The sequence below is a fragment of the Palaemon carinicauda genome, chromosome 1 (assembly GCF_036898095.1).
Source record: "Palaemon carinicauda isolate YSFRI2023 chromosome 1, ASM3689809v2, whole genome shotgun sequence".
NCBI classification, from domain to species: Eukaryota; Metazoa; Arthropoda; class Malacostraca; order Decapoda; family Palaemonidae; genus Palaemon; species Palaemon carinicauda.
This window is the reverse complement of record NC_090725.1, coordinates 28468705-28478704: the sequence shown is the minus strand read 5'-3', so window position 1 is coordinate 28478704 and position 10000 is coordinate 28468705. Positions and strand designations below refer to the sequence as shown.

Below are 10000 nucleotides of genomic sequence, written 5' to 3'. Positions count from 1 at the left end.
TGGGCCAAACAAGGTTGAGAACCACTGTTCTAGCATGTGAGTCTAACTTTATATTCTTACAACATGAAATGGAGGTGAGCAAATGTTAGGAATAGAGATAAGTGAATGTTAAGATTAGAGAGGGTGAACGTAAGAAGCAAGAAATTGTAAAAGCTATTTAAGATTAATCCTGGATATATGATCAGCTTGTGTTGAAGCTTTGTAAACATGAGAGTATAATGAAGTTTGAATAAGGCGCTTCTCAAATCCCTTCTTTGAAGCCTTATGTGATATAGAAAGTAACTACCAGTTATGACCTGACCTCATAATTGCTATGAATGAACAATGTCAATAAAACTTTCTCTTTCTCGTAGATTATAATATATCACTGACAATGAGGATGCTTACTGCTTCTGAAATCTTCATTTTCTTCTCTTAACCTTTCTCTTATCATTAATCCCGCGATCGCAGAAGTTTTCGCAAGCTCCATCGTGTACGTGGGTTTTGTCGTTAACTGAAGATTTGATATCACATTTTGTGAATTTGAAATTTGCTTTGGCTGAATAGTATATCCATTAACCCTTTGAATACCAGTAGTTTTAGCAGTTGAACCTGACTTAGATATTGATACTACATGGGACCCTATTCCAGCCACAGCACCAAGTGCTATTCCTTTACCCCATTTTTTCGGGTCGTTTCCAAATTCCCTCCATTTTTGTTGCCCTTTGAACACTCTCCAGTTTCATCGACAGCTGTTGCCACTACAGAAGACACTATTCCACTCGCTGTTCGCACTGCAAGTTTAATTGCTCCGCGTTTCGCCCCTTCTCTAGCTACATTTGCGACTGCTGCACCGGCAACGCCCTCTGCTGCAGCAGCGGCACCTCCGCCCCCAATGACGCCAGTGACAAATCCAACGCCCACGTCAATGCCAAAGTCTTTGCCACGGATCTTTTCGCGTTTTACTGCCTTCACTATCGCGTGAATCATTGAACTGATACCAGCTCCTGACATCATCTCTCCGACGATAGGTAGAGCGATGCCACCCGTTAACACACTCACTGTTATTCCCCCGGCACAGAGAGCAGAACCTGATACAATTGCAGAGATTTTCTGTGCAATATCATCCCCTTTACCAACATTGCATTTACACGTACATGTCACTTTCTTCTGACAGGAGCATGTACACTCCTCACTTCCTTTATAGTGATGGGCAGAGCAATTCCTGCAGGTTTTACAGCGGGAATCAGAGTTACCCATGGTTAGATTTTATCACTGAAATTACTTTATGAAAATAGCAAAGTATATTAAATTGTTCTTTTTACATTAATGAAACTGAGTATTACAATTTCGCAATAATGAGTTCCAGTAATTATCTTCTCTTATAGTTAAGATCTTACTTATCTACAGAAGACCCCACTGCTTTGGTCCTACAGAAGACCCACTGCTTCAGTCCTACAGAGGTCCCACTGCTTCGTTCTTATAGAAGACCTACTGCTAAGGTCTTACAGAATACCCACTGCTTTGGTCCTACAGAAGACCACTGCTAAGGTCTTACAGAGGTCCCACTGCTTCGTTCTTATAGAAGACCTACTGCTAAGGTCTTACAGAAGCCCCACTGCTTTGGTCCTACAGAAGACCCACTGCTTCAGTCCTACAGAGGTCCCACTGCTTCGTTCTTATAGAAGACCTACTGCTAAGGTCTTACAGAAGATCCACTGCTAAGGTCTTACAGAAGACCTACAACTTCAGCCTTACTGAAGTCCCACTGCATTAGTCCTACAGAAGACCCACTGCTTCAGTCCTGCAGAGGTCCCACTGCTTCGTTCTTACAGAAGACCCACTGCTAAGGTCCTACAGAAGACCTACTGCTTCAGTCCTACAAGGTGCCACTGCCTCGTTCCTACAGAAGACCCACTGTTTCGGTCCTACAGCAAAATGACCACCTCTCTGTTTTTGGAACCTGTAAAGATACACAGTGAATAAGTTATAGTATCATAGTCACAATTATTACTAGTATTACTATCATTGTAAGCATCATTGATTGATTGATTGATTTGAAATTCTCTGGCATCCTGATATCGAAGGTCATTGACGTCGGTAAGCATCATTGATATAATCATCATTATTACTATTGTTTTATAATTCAAAACACATAAACAAGGAAAACGCATTAGCTTTTATATTATTATTATTATTATTATTATTATTATTATTATTACTATCCAAGCTACAACCCTAGTTGGAAAAGCAAGACGCTATAAGCCCAGGGGCTCCAACAGGGAAAAATAGCCCAGTGAGGAAAGGAAATAAGGAAATAAATAAATGAAGAGAACAAATTAACAATAAATCATTCTAAAATAAGAAACAACGTCAAAACAGACATGTCATATAATAAACTATCAACAACAACAAAAACAAATATGTCATAAATAAACTATAAAAAGACTATGTCCGCCTGGTCAACAAAAAAGCATTTGCTCCAACTTTGAACTTTTGAAGTTCTACTGATTCAACCACCCGATTAGGAAGATCATTCCACAACTTGGTCACAGCTGGAATAAAACTTCTAGAGTACTGCGTAGTATTGAGCCTCGTGATGGAGAAGGCCTGGCTATTTGAATTAACTGCCTTAAGGCGTAGGCAACACTTGATCGAATTTGTTGTATAACTTCATAGAATTTTTCCCATAAGACACTGTGAAGGGGCCAGGGAGACCATTCAGTGTTAAGGTAGAACAGTGGAGGAATCGTGCATTTGTTCTGAAGGCAAGATGGAAGAAAGAAATAGGGCAAATTAGAAGACTAAAATAGTGGAGGCAAATGGAGAAATCAAAGACTATTAACCCTTTCTCTGCCAATGGTGAATTCAACAAAACTTCTGACGCGGCAAAATCCTAGATTGTTGATATCTATTGGAAAGTTCTCATCAAGAACTTTCCATAGAATATCAACTTCTTATGGTTTAGGTGATTTTAAAAGCTGGTTTTTTTTTTTTTTTTTTTTTTTTTTACTACCACCACCCTTAAGGAATTTTACTGGTTTTGGAACGACAAATCTCTGACGTCCTTCGTTGAGGCCTGGTATACCATTCAGAGGCCAGTTATAGCTAAACATATATGTGGAATTCTTCAAGTATTTAATTTGTTCAATGTTTAACTACTGCAATGTAATGGTTCAGTGGCTACTATCCTCTAGTAAGGGTAGAAAAGAGACTAGCTAGGGTAAGCAGCTCTTCTAGGAGAAGAACACTCCAAAATCAAACCATTGTTCTGTAGTATTGGGTAGTGCCATAACCTCTGTACCATGGTCTTCCACTGTCTTGGGTTAGAGTTCTCTTGCTTAAGGGTACACTCAGCCACACTATGCTGTCTTGTTTCTCTTCTTCTTTTAAGTTTTTATAGTTTATATATGAAATATCTAATTTAATGTTGTTACTGTTCTTAGAGTATTTTATTTTGATTGTTCATTACTAATGTTACTTCCCATGTAGTTTGTTTATTTCCTTGTTCGCTACCCTCACTGATCTATTTTTCCCGGTTGGAGCCCTTGGGTTTATAGTATCTTGCTTTTCCAATAATAATAATAATAATAATAATAATAATAATAATAATAATAATAATAATAATAATAATAATAATAGCCAAATAAAAAAGGATTTACTCTTTTATAATAATAATAATAATAATAATAATAATAATAATAATAATAAAAACTTACTCTGTTTTGACATACTTTTCATTTACAGTTTATAGTGTTGACCTGTAAGGAAATCACACGAAAACCTATGACCAAAAATAGCATTTGTTTTCCACCTAGATTTATTACTCCTGATCCAGATATCGATCTCAGACACCGTCGTTCAATTAGTTTGTTATTATTATTATTATTATTATTATTATTATTATTATTATTATTATTATTATTATTATTATTATTACTTGCTAGGCTAAAACCCTAATTGGAAAAGCAGGTTGCTATAAGCCCAAGGGCTCCAACAGGGAAAAATAGCCCTGTAAGGAAAGGAAACTTAAGGATAAATCAAATATTTTAAGAAGAGTAACAGTAGAATAAATATCTCCTATATAAACTATAAAAAACTTTTACAAAACAAGAGGAAGAGAAATAAGATAGAAGCAGTTTGCTCGAGTGTACCCTCAAGCAGGAGAACTCTAACCCAAGACAGTGGAAGACCATGGTACAGAGGCTATGGGACTACCCAAGACTAGAGAACAATGGTTTTATTTTGGGAGTGTCCTTCTAGAAGAGCTGCTTGCCATAGCTAAAGAGTCTCTTCTACCCTAACCAAGAGGAAAGTGGCCAGCTGAACAATTACAGTGTAGTAGTTAACCCCTCGGATTTAGAAGAATTGTTTGCTAATCTCAATGTTGTCATGTGTATGAGGACAGAAGAGAATATGTAATACATAGGCCAGACTATTCAGTGTGTGTGTGTGTAGCCAAAAGGGAAAATGAACCGTAACCAGAGAGAAGGATTCAGTGTAGTACTGTCTGGCCAGTCAAAAGACCTCATAACTCTCTAGCGGTAGTATCTCAACGGGTGGCTAGTTCCTAGGCCAACTTGCATAAGATTTTTCATAATTCTGACCATCCTTTATATTCAGATCTTCCCGGACAGTTCCATCCTGTTCGTAATACTAGGCATATAGTTAATTCTAATACTTAGGCCTTCTCCATCATGAAGCTCGATACTACATAGTATTCTAGAAGTTTTATTCCAGCTGTGACCAAGTTTGTGAATGATCCTCCTAATCGGGTAGTTGGAACTTCAAAAGTTCAAACTTGCAGCAAATGTTTTTTTTCATGTTGAACAGGCTGACATAAGTCTTTTTATAGTTTGTATATGACATATCTGTTTTTGATGTTGTTAATAGTTTATATATGACATGTCTGTTTTTGACGTTGTTACTTTTTTTTAGAATGATTTATGGTTAATTTGTTCTCTTCATTTATTTATTTCCTTATTTCCTTTCCTCACTGGACTATTTTTCCCTGTTGGAGCCCCTGGGCTTATAGCATCTTGCTTTTTCCAACTAGGGTTGTAGCTTGGATAGTAATAATAATAATAATAAGCTACAACCTTAGTTGGAGAAGTAAGATGCTATAAAACCAAGGGCTCCAATAGGAAAAAAATAGCCGAGTGAGGAGGGGAAATAAGGGAATTAATAAACGACATGAGAAAAAAATTAACAATAAAATATTCCAAAAACAGTCACATCAAAACAGATATGTCATATACAAACTATAAAAAGACTTACGTTAGCCTGTTCAACATGCAAAAAAAAAAAAAAAACATTTGCTGCAAGTATAAATAGGACGTTCATGTCTAAGGACTATAAAGCGTGTAGTATATGATGAATGGAGAAGTATTGATTTAAAGGCTCAAGATAGAGACGACTGAGGAAAAATCTAACCGAGGCCCTATGCGTCAATAGACGTAGGAGGAGACGACTAGGGGAGACGAGCGTGTTGCTAGCTGCCCCTATGACCTTGAAATTTTGCAAGCACACGAAAGCACACACGATTGTTTTGACAATACGAGAATAACAAAAGAGGTGCCTCGACTTATTTTCGTAATGGGAATAACACAATTATTATTACTAGCTAAGCTAAAACCATAGTTGGAAAAGCAGGATGATTTAAGCACAAGGGCTCCGACAGAGAAAAAAATGGCCTAGTAAATAAGTAAATAAATCATATAATAAATGAATAAATTATGTGAAAAATAATCAGTAAAAAATCTGTCAATTTGAATATGATGTTTGATATATAGTGTACGTATTCTCGCACCCCTTCTCTCTCTCTCTCTCTCTCTCCTCTCTCTCTCTCTCTCTCCTCTCTCTCTCTCTCTCTCTCTCTCTCTGTATCATGGTGCAACAATCTTTGTCCGTTTCATTCTTACTTCTCTTCAGAGACGAGTTATGACCGTATTATTATTATTATTATTATTATTATTATCATTATCATTATCATTATTATTATTATTATTATTATTATTAATAACCAAGCTACAACCCTAGTTGGTAAAGCACGATGCTATAAGCCTAAGGGCTCCAATAGGGAAAAATAGCCCAGTGAGAAAAGGAAATAAGGAAATAAATAAATGATGAGAACAAATTAACAATAAATCCTTCCAAAAACAATAACAGTAACAACGTCAAAATAGATATGTCATCTATAAACTATTAACAATGTTTGTCCCTTTGTTTCTTACTCCTCTTCAACTCCCAGTATCCTGCAAGACCAAAAGCAGCAAATAGCAACACACGCTCGTCTACCTTAAGCGAAAGATAACAGCTGGAGATCTTACCTTTCGCATTTCCCGTGAGAAATCTTCGCTATGAAGTCACTATTTCCTGTTTTAACTATGAACCATCGTCACGATCTTGCAAATATATTATCAATTTCAAATTTTTCAAACTTTAGGCGTAGTTGTTGCATGTCTTTCAAGTTACTGAGCCTGAGAAGTTAGTTATACTAAGAGTGAGACCGGACGTTTTAGCGAACAAAAATAAGAGTTTGGCAACTCTGATACACTTTCCCTAGTCTCTTCTGTCTAATTTGTATCTTTTCGGCAAAGAACTATTAGTAATAGCGTATCATAAACTAATAGCGTTTGACTATTAAAAATAGCCATACATACATATCTATAATTATTTTAGTTGCGCTAATAAATAAATTAACCGAAATTTCATAACTGGCATCTAGACAATTCTCGACTCATACGTATAGTGTTGGCAATAAAAACTCCCCCAAGAACGTTGTTGCAAAAATTTATGAACTGATACGTATGTTTAATTCGTGATATTTCCGTCCAGATATTTCATTGTAATAATAATTAGGCCCACGTTGCTTTCGAATTTATAAGATAATTGGGACAGAGAATGCAGAATAGAAAATATAAATGTATATATTTTGAATGATAGGGGGAAATGTAAAGAGTAAAGGCATGATTTGAGATATATATATATATATATATATATATATATATATATATATATATATATATATATATATATATATATATATATATATATATATATATATATATATATATGTATATATATATATATATATATATATATATATATATATATATATATATATATATACATATATATATATATATATATATATATATATATATATATATATATATATATATATATATATGTATGTATGTATGTGTGTGTGTGTGTGTGTGTGTGTGGATCTGATTACAAGCTCGCATGTACATACGTATGCATTCTCACGTACACATTCAACTACATAAGTATATATAAATGTGTATAATATATATATATATATATATATATATATATATATATAGAGAGAGAGAGAGAGAGAGAGAGAGAGAGAGAGAGAGAGAGAGAGAGAGAGAGAGAGAGAGAGAGATTTCATCACCAACTTCGATTCCAATGACATCCAAAGAATGAACAAAAGAGAATTAATAAGGAGAATTAATAAGACGAAGAAATGAAAAAAAAAAAAACTAGCCATCGACAGGATACACATAGAGCGAGAGAAAAATAGAAGAGAAGAGAAGGAATGACCAAACGAAGGAAGGAAGGGAAGACGAATAAGAGAGAGAGAGAGAGAGAGAGAGAGAGAGAGAGAGAGAGAGAGAGAGAGAGAGAGACAGGAGTTGAGAAAGCGTTGAACTAGTCAAAGAAAACATGTTTTCCACCAAAAATCTCATCACGATTCAGATGGAAGTTGATTAATCCTTGTACGAATGGTGGTAGTCATCAGCCTTGACACCTTTGTCAACAGCAGCTTCACCAAGAATAGCAGAAACACTGGGAGATGCCCTCTGGCGGTACTGAAGCCAGGCTGGCGCTTTGAGGCGGGATGCACAACACAAAAGCAACCGCCACACCCTTGATCACTCTAACAGACATTTGCTTCCTCGACGCAAACTTTCCCCGGAGCGTTTGTAGGGTGACGGCCAGATCCCGTAGAAAACGGGAATATTCTGAACTGTGGCCGTCGTTCTAAAAACGATTTTGGCGGGAGAAGCTAACTTAAAAAATCCACCTAACCTATGCTAAAAGCCGTATCCTTACCCAGGGGAGCTGCGGGCCCCCCCCCCCCCCCCCCCCCCGGACCCCCCCTTACACAACATATTTAAGATCCGTAGACCATTTCCAAACGTTTTTATTCTGTACAAGATAACAGTCGGAGCGATAATAAGCAAATTAGGACGCTTGGCCGTAGCGCTACAAACTACCCCTTTCCTCTTACGTTATCATAAACTGGACTCTTAGGCCGGGAGCACACTAGCGACTCTGTGGCGCCACAAAGCCACAGCATCGTGTGGCGGGGATGTGGTCTCCCATAGGTTTCCATTGTTTTCACGCCTGTGGCGGGGATGAGCGACAGAGAGCCACAGTCGCTAGTTTGCGTGGCAACACACTAGCGACTCTGTGGCGCCACAAAAGCCACAGCATCGTGTGGCGGGGATGTGGTCTCCCATAGGTTTCCATTGTTATCACGCCTGTGGCGGGGATGATCGACAGAGAGCCACAGTCGCTAGTTTGCGTGGCAAAACTTGAAAACAATGGAAACCTATGGGAGACCACATCCCCGCCACACGATGCTGTGGCTTTGTGGCGCCACAGAGTCGTTAGTGTGCTCCCGGCCTTAGACAGAAGGGAAAATAAAAACAAACCATAACCTTAGCGCTATATTCTTAAAACTAAACACAACCAAAATTATTACTATACTTAAAACTAAAGTTATCATACAGACAACAAAATAAAACTTAACATACAAAATAAATAAAAATACCACATTCACATAAACCCAGAGAAAAAATATCGAGACTTAAAACGAAGATGCACCACAACCAAATATGTTGATATAATATAGGTTGACAACAACTCAGTCATCCACACACTGCCAACTGTCTTTTGCAGCAAAACACTGGGTGGCAATTATTATTATTATTATTATTATTATTATTATTATTATTATTATTATTATTATTATTTGTGTAGCGTTTAATGAATTGTATTATTTGTCACTTAAAATATTGCGTGAAAAATAGTATTTGTGTAATAAAACTTCGACTGAAGAACCTCTTAAAATATTTAGTGAATAATAATATTTGTGTAATAAAACTTCGAAGGTTAGTATTGGACTTGAGCAGAGCCTCTTACTAAAGCTAGTAATTGAATTGAAATATTCATATTCGAAAGATTATTTTCCCAGGGGACTGCTACAATACTACAGAAGATTTTCTAATTGAACTATTGTAAAACTACAGTTTTTTTTTTAAATGGAACTGCTACAAAACTATGGAATATTTTCTCAGGGGACTACTGCAAAACTGGAATATTTTCTCAGGGGACTACTGCAAAACTGGAATATTTTCTCAGGGGACTACTGCAAAACTGGAATATTTTCTCAGGGGACTACTGCAAAACTGGAATATTTTCTCAGGGGACTACTGCAAAACTGGAATATTTTCTCAGGGGACTACTGCAAAACTATGGAATATTTTCTCAGGGGACTACTGCAAAACTGGAATATTTTCTCAGGGGACTACTGGAAAACTATGGAATATTTTCTCAGGGGACTACTGGAAAACTATGGATTATTTTCTCAGGGGACTACTGCAAAACTAAGGAATATTTTCTCAGGGGACTACTGCAAAACTATGGATTATTTTCTCAGGGGACTACTGCAAAACTATGGAATATTTTCTCAGGGAACTACAACAAAACTACGGAATATTTTCTCAGGGAACTACAACAAAACTACGGAATATTTTCCCGGGAACAGCTACAAAACTACAGAATATTTTCCCTGGGAACAGCTACAAAACTACAGAATATTTTCCCTGGGAACAGCTACAAAACTACAGAATATTTTTCCCTGGGAACAGCTACAAAACTACAGAATATTTTCCCAGGGAACAGCTACAAAACTACAGAATATTTTCCCAGGGAACAGCTACAAAACTACAGAATATTTTCCCAGGGAACAGCTACAAAACTA

The 10000-nt window shown here is 36.7% G+C and overlaps 1 pseudogene; it reads right to left on the bottom strand.

Moving 5' to 3' along the window:
* LOC137647417 (uncharacterized) overlaps window positions 1-1241 on the bottom strand; it is a 1681-nt pseudogene extending 440 nt beyond the window's left edge.
* Window positions 1242-10000: the final 8759 nt, after the last annotated feature.